The sequence below is a fragment of the Bufo gargarizans genome, chromosome 3 (genome assembly GCF_014858855.1).
Source record: "Bufo gargarizans isolate SCDJY-AF-19 chromosome 3, ASM1485885v1, whole genome shotgun sequence".
NCBI classification, from domain to species: Eukaryota; Metazoa; Chordata; class Amphibia; order Anura; family Bufonidae; genus Bufo; species Bufo gargarizans.
Window position 1 is genome coordinate 448,879,307 of NC_058082.1, and position 12,277 is coordinate 448,891,583.

The 12,277-nt window shown below is 48.8% G+C and overlaps 1 protein-coding gene across 1 annotated transcript in view; it reads right to left on the minus strand.

Moving 5' to 3' along the window:
* Positions 1 to 12,277, minus strand: part of CD53 (CD53 molecule) — a 98,606-nt gene that overhangs the window by 58,553 nt on the left and 27,776 nt on the right. The gene's annotated exons all lie outside the window — the stretch shown is intronic.

The following is a 12,277-nucleotide window of genomic DNA, read 5'->3' on the forward strand; positions in this document are numbered from 1 at the left end:
TGTATAAATTAATGCTTGTGTGTTCAAATAAAGAGTTCCTATTTTTACCCTTTACCATGTTGAGGATGGTGTTTGGGTAACTGATCGACACTGGGGGATTGCTATACGTTGAAGATTTGCTATACTCCCCTGGCATAACTACTAGCTCTTGAAAGAGCTGTTCCTGTTCTCTGGTTTTAGGAGAGGTTCACCCACTGGAGTCTGGAGCCTTGTCGTAGGTCCAGGGTGGGTAGGAGACGGTGAGACCTCAACCAACTTTGGCGGTTTGTGGGGTCTGCAAGGCGTACAGTGTCAAGTGGAGTGCTTGGAGTCCTCGGAAAGCACTAGGAGCATCCATCGACGGAGGTACCCGGTCAGAGTGCTAGGAGATCTGTTACATTGGTGGCAAGCAGTGGGATGGCGTCCTAGTGAAAGGAGAAGCAGCTCGGAGACACCGCTCGTGGATTTACAAGATTGAGGGCAACGCTAGTATCCGTACAGCACCCCTGGATACAGCAGGATGGAATCAACTAGTCTTCGGACAGCGTTCTATGACGAGGAGAAGGAGGCAGCAGCGGACTAGAGGGATGCAGACAGAAAGGAAATCTGGTATGATGCCCTGGAAAATGCCCAGCAGCGGCGAGGTGAGAGCCTCCCCAGTTATGAGCAGCGGCTACAGAAGCTTGTGGCGATGCGGATGGGTCTCTTGGGAGAGCAGCCCCTGGATGAGTGGGTGACAGAACTGGAGAGCCTGGTATGGAAGGAGCTTTGGCTAGACAACGCCTACCAGGCACTCTGGTGGTATGTGATTCGACACTCCCCCTGGATGGCAGAGCACGACAGACCTGAGGGTGGGGATTATGATGGCCCTGGCCTGTTGCTTGAGGCCTTCGCAGAACCAGAGTTCGGAGATGCTGGAGAGTCCTGGTTCTGGGATATCTATGACTACAGGGAGGCTATGCATGATTGGGTTACAGCGAGAGAGGTGAGACAAGACCTGGCATCTCTAGTGTCAAAGGAGTGGGAGCTGGAGCAAGATTACCAATACCTCTTCAGCTCAATTCAGGTCCCAATATACACTGCCAGAGAGCTGGGTGGCAGTCCCAGACCTACAACCCTACAGCTGGGAAGACCCGACTGAAGTATCCCCTACTTCAGTACCAGCTACAGAGGTAGGGGACCTCATAGACTGGTCCTGGGGGGAAACCCATATGGCAGGTGGAGATGGGACCGAGATCTCTCCATCGGCCCTACAGGGATGCTGGGCAGTCAGGCCCAAATCCCCAACGGCAGCCGGAGTTTCAGGGAGTAGGGACAGTTGGTCCTGCTCACCAGCGGCAGTGTACTTTGAAGGGAGAGGAGACAACCGGTCTCTCTCCCCAACCACAGGGGGACAGCACCCTTAACTCCAATGATGCAGATGGGACCGCAGTCTCTGCACCAGGCCTACCGGGATGCTGGACGGCCGGTACAGAGTCCCCACCAACCCCGCAGGAATGCCAGGAGGAGGAGGTAAGCGATCCCTCCTCTCCACAGCTGATCCGCAACAAGGTCCTGGGGGTAGGATTCCCTGACCCCATCCCAGCGGAAGAGCTGGCATCTGGGCAGAGTGCAGTTGGCCTCTGCCCTCCTCTATCCTCTTCTCCAGAGGCTGACTCCACACCGGCTTCCCCAGCGGAAGAGCTGGCATCTGGGCAGAACACAGTTGGCCTCTGCCCTAACTTTCCCTTTGTCACCTGGCAGGACTATACCCCGGTTTCTCCAGCGGAAGAGCTGGCAAAGAAGCAGAGCACAGTTGGCCTCTGCCCTCCTTTGTCCCCTTGTCCCAGGCTTGTCTATCTTCAGGTCCCCCAGCTGAAGCGCTGGCACCAGGGCAGAGTACCGCTGGTCTCTGCTCACTCAGCAACCCACAAAGCCACCGGTGCCCATCACAGCCATGGTGAAGCCATGGGACCGAAACAAGCTACAAAATTGCCCGGGTGCAGTAACCAGGTGTTGGGGGGGACTGCACTGCGGATTGTATATTATTGTGGGGGGGGGGGGGGGGCTGCCTTGTTGATTGTAATTTACTGTGGGTGGGTGACTCGACTAACTCAGGCACTGACTGACAGAAGGTCAGCTACCTGGTTAGTCTCCCCCGAATGGGAAGATATGTGGCGAAAGCCACTTCGCCACGGTGTTTTGGAGGGGGCTGTTTGCCTGCCTCCTGCCCCTGGATTACAGGCCCTCTCATCAGCCAGGCCTCCTTTGTTCACAAAGGACTTGTACAAACTTGAACCCCTGGTCTAATTCGTGCCATTTTGGGATGTTAAATGTCTATGTGTATTGAAAAGGGTGGGACATTGTATACGTTGAGTAGTGAGGTCTGTTCCATTGTCTCATTGTCTCTCTGTGTGTATTGGCAATGTCCCTTTGTCCTGAGAGATAATTGAATTACCCTCAAATACACCACTGGTCAAAAGACCAAAGAAAGTCCCTATAGGGGTCTACTAATTTAGACGTTTAAGACAAATACTTTATTAAGTTCATTTAAAAAGGGAGTTAATAGATACCCAGAAAAAAAAACCACACATTTTAAAACTGTCAGGTGGCAATGCAAATTTGTGTAAAGACTTGCTTTTCTCTCATTTAATAAGGGAGATATATGTGCAGGTGGGTGGTTGGTGACAGTTGACCACAATTGGGTATGCCCTATTACTTGGCGTCCTGGGACCTGGGCCCAAGTTCCGGACACTAATACGTTGGGTGCCTTTGCACTGGTACCACAACAACACCACCACACTGGTTCGACACACACAGAACTAAAGCCCTACTGCTACGTGGGGTTAACACATTTGCTGCCAACTGAGCTAAAAAGAGCGCCTAACACTAGTCTCCACCCAACATGTTTCGCCGCGATGCGTCTTCGTCAGGGGTTCGGGGTATTAGCGTCGGCGCGCTGAACAAACAAGGGTTATATGCCCTAGGTAACGCCCACTGTTTGTATATTGCGGGAGACCCATTGGTCATAGCCGCAAGGGGGCGTGTCTCCGAAGTCACGTGCGCAGACGCCTAGTGATGAGGTCATCAGGTCATCACAGGCCGCATGCGCCCGGCCACATCACTGTTTAAGCAGCGATTGAGCTATTGGTTACGGCCGTCCGGGGCGTGGCCAGTGCGTAACGTGCACAGGCGCCCAGCGATGACCTCATCACCAGGCGTCCACCCACCCCGAGCCAGTCATTGACGCCGTCTGATGACAGCGTCCTAGTGAAAGGAGAAGCAGCTCGGAGACACCGTTCGTGGATTTACAAGATTGAGGGCAACGCTAGTATCCGTACAGCACCCCTGGATACAGCAGGATGGAATCAACTAGTCTTCGGACAGCGTTCTATGACGAGGAGAAGGAGGCAGCAGCGGACTAGAGGGATGCAGACAGAAAGGAAATCTGGTATGATGCCCTGGAAAATGCCCAGCAGCGGCGAGGTGAGAGCCTCCCCAGTTATGAGCAGCGGCTACAGAAGCTTGTGGCGATGCGGATGGGTCTCTTGGGAGAGCAGCCCCTGGATGAGTGGGTGACAGAACTGGAGAGCCTGGTATGGAAGGAGCTTTGGCTAGACAACGCCTACCAGGCACTCTGGTGGTATGTGATTCGACACTCCCCCTGGATGGCAGAGCACGACAGACCTGAGGGTGGGGATTATGATGGCCCTGGCCTGTTGCTTGAGGCCTTCGCAGAACCAGAGTTCGGAGATGCTGGAGAGTCCCGGTTCTGGGATATCTATGACTACAGGGAGGCTATGCATGATTGGGTTACAGCGAGAGAGGTGAGACAAGACCTGGCATCTCTTGTGTCAAAGGAGTGGGAGCTGGAGCAAGATTACCAATACCTCTTCAGCTCAATTCAGTCCCAATATACACTGCCAGAGAGCTGGGTGGCAGTCCCAGACCTACAACCCTACAGCTGGGAAGACCCGACTGAAGTATCCCCTACTTCAGTACCAGCTACAGAGGTAGGGGACCTCATAGACTGGTCCTGGGGGGAAACCCATATGGCAGGTGGAGATGGGACCGAGATCTCTCCATCGGCCCTACAGGGATGCTGGGCAGTCAGCCCAAATCCCCAACGGCAGCCGGAGTTTCAGGGAGTAGGGACAGTTGGTCCTGCTCACCAGCGGCAGTGTACTTTGAAGGGAGAGGAGACAACCGGTCTCTCTCCCCAACCACAGGGGGACAGCACCCTTAACTCCAATGATGCAGATGGGACCGGAGTCTCTGCACCAGGCCTACCGGGATGCTGGACGGCCGGTACAGAGTCCCCACCAACCCTGCAGGAATGCCAGGAGGAGGAGGTAAGTGATCCCTCCTCTCCACAGCTGATCCGCAACAAGGTCCTAGGGGTAGGATTCCCTGACCCCATCCCAGCGGAAGAGCTGGCATCTGGGCAGAGTGCAGTTGGCCTCTGCCCTCCTCTATCCTCTTCTCCAGAGGCTGACTCCACACCGGCTTCCCCAGCGGAAGAGCTGGCATCTGGGCAGAACAGAGTTGGCCTCTGCCCTAACTTTCCCTTTGTCACCTGGCAGGACTATACCCCGGTTTCTCCAGCGGAAGAGCTGGCAAAGAAGCAGAGCACAGTTGGCCTCTGCCCTCCTTTGTCCCCTTGTCCCAGGCTTGTCTATCTTCAGGTCCCCCAGCTGAAGCGCTGGCACCAGGGCAGAGTACCGCTGGTCTCTGCTCACTCAGCAACCCACAAAGCCACCGGTGCCCATCACAGCCATGGTGAAGCCATGGGACCGAAACAAGCTACAAAATTGCCCGGGTGCAGTAACCAGGTGTTGGGGGGGGACTGCACTGCGGATTGTATATTATTGTGGGGGGGGGGGGGCTGCCGTGTTGATTGTAATTTACTGTGAGTGGGTGACTCGACTAACTCAGGCACTGACTGACAGAAGGTCAGCTACCTGGTTAGTCTCCCTCGAATGGGAAGATATGTGGCGAAAGCCACTTCGCCACGGTGTTTTGGAGGGGGCTGTTTGCCTGCCTCCTGCCCCTGGATTACAGGCCCTCTCATCAGCCAGGCCTCCTTTGTTCACAAAGGACTTGTACAAACTTGAACCCCTGGTCTAATTCGTGCCATTTTGGGATGTTAAATGTCTATGTGTATTGAAAAGGGTGGGACATTGTATACGTTGAGTAGTGAGGTCTGTTCCATTGTCTCATTGTCTCTCTGTGTGTATTGGCAATGTCCCTTTGTCCTGAGAGATAATTGAATTACCCTCAAATACACCACTGGTCAAAAGACCAAAGAAAGTCCCTATAGGGGTCTACTAATTTAGACGTTTAAGACAAATACTTTATTAAGTTCATTTAAAAAGGGAGTTAATAGATACCCAGAAAAAAAAACCACACATTTTAAAACTGTCAGGTGGCAATGCAAATTTGTGTAAAGACTTGCTTTTCTCTCATTTAATAAGGGAGATATATGTGCAGGTGGGTGGTTGGTGACAGTTGACCACAATTGGGTATGCCCTATTACTTGGCGTCCTGGGACCTGGGCCCAAGTTCCGGACACTAATACGTTGGGTGCCTTTGCACTGGTACCACAACAACACCACCACACTGGTTCGACACACACAGAACTAAAGCCCTACTGCTACGTGGGGTTAACACATTTGCTGCCAACTGAGCTAAAAAGAGCGCCTAACACTAGTCTCCACCCGACATGTTTCGCCGCGATGCGTCTTCGTCAGGGGTTCGGGGTATTAGCGTCGGCGCGCTGAACAAACAAGGGTTATATGCCCTAGGTAACGCCCACTGTTTGTATATTGCGGGAGACCCATTGGTCATAGCCGCAAGGGGGCGTGTCTCCGAAGTCACGTGCGCAGACGCCTAGTGATGAGGTCATCAGGTCATCACAGGCCGCATGCGCCCGGCCACATCACTGTTTAAGCAGCGATTGAGCTATTGGTTACGGCCGTCCGGGGCGTGGCCAGTGCGTAACGTGCACAGGCGCCCAGCGATGACCTCATCACCAGGCGTCCACCCACCCCGAGCCAGTCATTGACGCCGTCTGATGACAGCGTGCTCATCGTCATCACCTCACCACCTCCCCATGAGGGAAATGGGAGTGGTTATCTCAAAAGATACAATGCCAGAAACCTACACTGGATACATATTTAATAAAGATGACTGGATGCAGGCAAATGGACATTAATTACTTAGATAAGGAGAAAAGAGCAAGGTGGAAAGATATACATTATATTTGAGTAACACCAGCAATTTATAAACTATATATGATTCGCTGGTCAGAATCATGTGCACTACATTTGTCATATAGTATCTATCACCCTGCTCCATTTTACCACAGCATATATAACCATGTCGGCTCTAAAAAGAGGTTTTTTAGGGATAATCTTATCACTTTATAGATATTTTATGGATTTATTTTATTTTTATAATTTTATCCTCTCATAGATGACGAATTTTCTTTTTTACAGAATATTATAATTATTATTATTATTACAAAAAGGCAGAAAAGGAGAAGCCTTCATTGAGGCCAGATGGAGTTTGACTTGACAGTCTGTATATCCATTTGGCTTCTTCTCTTAGCAGTCTGGTGTCCAAGTTTCCAGATCTAGGGCCCAATTTGACTTGAGAGAGCCCCCAGAATTTCAATACATCTATCTGGCCATTGTGAATATATGACACATGTCTATATAGGGAAGTGTCTTTTTTCGTGTTAATTGCACTAATGTGTCCCGAAATCCGTCTCCTCAGTTCCTGAACCGTCTTGCCAACATACAACTAGGGACATGTGCAGGAAGCTATATACACTAATCCACTGCTCTTGCAGTTAAACCAGTCACGAATTTCATACTCCCTCCCATCAACTGGGTTCACAAACCTTTTAATCTTTGGTAGGAAGCTACAAAAAGAGCAGCCACCACATGGATATGAACCGGTCACCTTTGATCTTAGCCAATTGCTGTTTTCCTGTCCTATTTTGGGAAGGAAACTATGTACCAATTGGTCCCTTAGACTTGGACCACGTCTAAAGGTTACACTGGGATGAGATGGGAGTACCTGACGTAGATCTGGATCGTTAAGGAGAATTTTCCAATATTTCCTTAGAATGTTTGTCATCAGTCGATGATGACCATCAAAAGTACCTATACACCGGATGGTCTTGCTGTCCTGGGAGGTCACAGAGGGGGCAGTCCTGCCTGAGATAAGGGAATCTCTTGTAAGGGTCTTTGCTCGATTAAAAGCCCTTTTAAGAACCTTTCGAGGGTATCCCCTATCGCGGAATCTATTATATAGATCATTCGCTTGGATCTTAAACAATTCATCCGTTGAACAATTTCTCCTGGCACGTAAATATTGTCCAAATGGTATTCCATTTTTTAATGCAGTTGGATGCCAGCTTGAGAAATGCAGGAAGCTATTTGTTGAAGTAGGTTTACGATAGATATCGGTCTGAATCTGTCCAGACTCATCTTTTTGTATCGTAAGGTCTAAAAAGTTTATTTGAGTCGGATTAATTTCAAACGTAAAATGCATACCGATATCATTTGCATTAAGTAGCTCCACAAAGTCAAGGAACTGTCCCCTCTCCCCCTCCCAGAACAGCAAGACATCATCAATGAAACGGCCCCAATAGCTAATGTACTTAGTGTAGGGTTCCATGATTTCAGAGAAAACAATATTGTGCTCCCACCACCCCAAAAAAAGGTTCGCAAACGTCGGGGCACAGGGCGTGCCCATCGCGGTCCCGTGAATTTGGTGAAAAAAAGTTCCATTACATAAAAAATAATTGTGTGTGAGGACAAACATTAATAATCGTATTACGAAATCGTTATGCCTGTGAACTGACGTGCTTTTCGTGTACAGAAAAGATTTGACCGCCTCAATACCTGATTTGTGCTCAATATTAGTATATAGGGCCTCGACGTCGAGGCTTGCTAAAAACGTGGATTTTGATAATGTGACATTAGCTATTTTTGACAATACATCATTTGTGTCCTTAATATAGGAAGGTAATTCTGTCACAAAGGGCCTTAAAATGGTGTCAACATACTCACTAGCAGGTTGGGTTAATGCATCATTCCCCGAGACAATGGGTCTCCCTGGTATTGGGACCCTATTTTTGTGCACTTTGGGAAGTGCATAAAAAGTGGCGATGGTTGGGTGTTTATTATATAGGAAAATAAATTCCTCCTTAGAAATTAATTGATCGTCTCGTGCATCCTTGAGAATCGCATGCAGTTTAGTGAGATAGGCACTTGTTGGATTGGTGTCTAGAGTTTCATAGATTTTTTTGTCACTTAGTAATTTTTCAACCATCAGGTCATATTCATTCCTATCTTGCACCACTATATTTCCCCCCTTGTCACTTGACTTGATTACAATTTTGTCATCTTTTTTTAGGGATTCCAAAGCGGAAACCTCCTCACTGTTCAAATTACTTTCCCCACCAAGTTTGTGCAGTTTGATGGTCCTGATTTCATCAGTAACTAAATCCACAAATGTTTCAATATTTTTATATTGGGAAAAAGGTGGTGTCCACCTTGAACGAGGTTTCAAATTTGTCAAGGGGGGTTCTACAGTGGTACATGTACCCTCACTTTCTGCATGCAGACTCTCTAACGTCAATAGGGCCTTCTGTTCCTGTTGAATTAATTTATGTGAATCCTGTGTCAGGCTTAAATGTTGTTTATAAAGTGCAAGTTTACGTGCGAAAAGGTTAATGTCCTTTACCCAGGTGAATTTATCACATTGAGGTACTGGTGTGAAAGTCAGGCCCCTGCTCAGGACATCAATTTGTAATTGAGATAAGGTCTTACAGGATAAATTAATAACCTGTGTGGTTATTGGTCTGGCGCCAGATATCATATTAATGGATGTATCGGGGGGACATGACGGGTTGCCATTATGTTGTATTTCAGTCGTAGTTAAATCACTGAGTGTGGCCCTCCTTTCTGTCATTTCATCGAGAAACCCCATTTCTCCCTGTCTCTTGCTTGTGTCCCTGCCTGACCTAAAAAAAAAAAGGGGGGCGATGGGGGGAGTGGTAGATGAACTCGTGGGGAATTGATTTCCAGATAATAATGCGGGAGATCCACTCATTCTGGATTCCACATTCAGTGATTGCTCTATACCCGTCGTCATGGTTGTTGTCCCACTTGTCGCTATATTTACAATGGGGGTCTTCTTCACCCCAGTTAAAGACACATGACCATCCACTAAAACTGATGAAAATAAAGATGGCCCAGAATCGCCCGGGGGGCGGCCACTTGGCATTTGTATTTGACATTCACTCTGAGATGTTGCTTTTTTTGAATTACGGTTTCTGTTATATCTAATTTTTCTTTTTGTTCCCGTATTGGGACCCGTCTGGCTTGCTGTCTCTGTTCCTGATGTTTCTGACTCGGAATAATCGGTATATCTAGTTTTTCTAGCTGGAAGATTCCTTTGTTTTTTCCAAGAATATACACGGTCTGACTCAAAGTCTATTTTATCTCGTATATATTTACGGTGTTTTCTCTCTTTGATCTCAGTTTTGAAATTTTCTAAGTTATTTTGTAATTTTATTTCTTGATTTTTGAAGTCAGTTTGTTGACTAAAACTGAGTATTTCCTTTACTTCCTGAGTAAGTTGATCAGACACACGCTCCAGATATCGTTTTTCGTATTCAACCATATATTGCATCAACCTAAGAGAGTTTTCAGTCATAACCCGGTCCCAACCCCTGACAAATTCTGGGTCATCAGTATGATTATTTGGTCTAAGGGGGTTCCTAAGGCCCCTATATACTAGCACTTGAGTTATATAAGTTTCCAGACTCACTATCTCCCACCATGAGCGAAAGTACTGTTTATAGGTTACACTGAGGTTCCTGAATCCACTATTGATGTCAATAGTGTTCAACGGAATGGATTGCTTGGAAAACACTTGACCTGCCTCGATCAAAAGCGCCTCCTTATCTAGCCCTTGCATAAGAAATCCTGCCATTTATAGGATAAACAAAGGATATAGTTTCCTTTAACTTCCTCACGACCGCCGTACGCAGGATTGCGTCTTCGCGGCGGTCGTGCTCTTCTGAGTGGACGCGCCGGTGCGTCCTCTCGCGAGACGCGAGATTTCCGGGTATGCCGGCCCGCGCATGCGCATCGCGGGCCGGCAAAATTCAAAGAAGAAGTTCGTCATCAACCTGCCGGCCACGATCATTGGCTGGCAGGTTGATGATTTTCAAAAAATCCAATCAGCAGCCATTTAACCCCACATATTAGTAAATATGATGGGGTTATATGGCTGCTGTGCTCCTCTGCTCCTTCTTTTGGTCGGTTGGTTCCAGGAGAGGAGCAGAGGAGCACATCATCACTGTGAGTACCCACTACAGTACACTTAGCCCCCAGATCACCTCCCAGCACCCAATTAACCCTTTGATCACCCCTTCTTGCCCCTGTCAATCACTAGTGAAAAGGAAAAAAAGTGATCAGTGCAAACTGTCACTTTTTTTTTTTTCACTGGTATTGACCGTTAGGTTTTAGGTATAGTTTAGGTCCCTTGGTTAGGTAGTTAGCGATCAGTTAGCGCCCAGCCCACCGCACCGCAGTCCGTTATTCGCTGATTAGCGTATCGCTAATCAGCATTTGTACTTTTATAGTATCTGAAAGTGATCAAAACTGATCACGGTCAGATCTATAATAGTACTAGTGTCACTTTAGTTCGCCCTCCACCCAAAACGCAGTGTTTGCCCGATCAGGCATGATCGGTCGCCCACACGTGCGTTCGCCCACGCCCGCCCCACCGCAGTGACAAAAAAAATTTTTTTTTTTGATCACTGCACATTCACTTTACACGCACTGCGGCGATAAAAAAATCAGTTTTGATATTTTTTATCAACCGCAGCGGCCTCCGGTACTTACCTCCCCTTTGTAAGACAGGCTTGCTTTTTTTTTCTTGGGTAGTCTCAGGGAATACCCCTAAATTTAGTTGCCCACATGTCTAACAGGGGGTATTCCTCTGAAGAGGCCTACAGGCTTCTGACCCAGTCGGATGAGGAGTGGGAACCCTCATCTGATGAATCCAGCGGGTCAGAATACGAACCTGTAGAAAGCAGTGGCTCTCTGACCCAAAGTTCGGACGAGGAGGTTGAGGTCCCTGATAGCAGCAGGCGTACCCGGCCCCGTGTCGCTAGACCACAGGTTGCGCAGGATCCGCTTCAAGAGCAGCAGAGTGGGGCTGGTGCTGTCGGATTACGTGGTGAGGCATACACCAGCAGCCCAGCCCTTCCTGGACCTAGTACCAGCACTGCCGTAGAACATGGTGAAGTAGCGAGCACCAGAAGGGCAGTTGAAGCTGGTACGGTGGCACGTGCAGTAGTGACCCCGTCGCAGCCACCGCAAAGACGTGCCCGTAGAGCCCCTAGAATCCCAGAGGTGCTGGCAAACCCTGATTGGCAGTCCCCAACTTCAGCCGCACCCGTAGTTTTCCCTTTCACTGCCCAGTCTGGAGTTCGGGTTGAGACAGCTCAGATCGGTTCGGCCCTGGGATTTTTTGAGCTGTTCTTGACTGCGGAGCTTTTAGACTTAGTTGTGGCCGAAACAAACAGATATGCCACACAATTTATAACCGCTAACCCGGGAAGCTCTTATGCCCAGCCTTTCCGGTGGAAACCAGTCCAAGTTTCCGAAATTAAAACTTTTCTGGGCCTCCTCCTCAACATGGGCCTGACAAAAAAGCATGAATTGCGGTCATATTGGTCCACGAACCCAATTCATCACATGCCCATGTTCTCTGCTGCTATGTCCAGGACACGATTTGAGACCATCCTGCGTTTCCTGCACTTTAGTGATAACAGCACCTCCCGTCCCAGGGGCCACCCTGCTTTTGACCGGCTCCACAAAATTCGGCCCCTCATAGACCATTTCAACCAGAAATTTGCAGATATTTATACCCCAGAGCAAAACATCTGCATAGACGAGTCCCTTATACATTTTACCGGGCGCCTTGGCTTCAAACAATACATCCCAAGCAAGCGCGCCCGGTATGGGGTCAAATTGTATAAGCTCTGTGAAAGGGCCACAGGCTATACCCACAAATTTCGGGTCTATGAGGGAAAAGATCAGACCCTGGAGCCGGTCGGTTGCCCTGACTACCTGGGGAGCAGTGGGAAGACAGTTTGGGACTTGGTGTCACCCTTATTCGGCAAGGGGTACCATCTTTATGTGGACAATTTTTACACAAGTGTGGCCCTCTTTAGGCATTTGTTTCTAGAACGGATTGGCGCCTGTGGTACCGCGTGAACTAGTCGCGC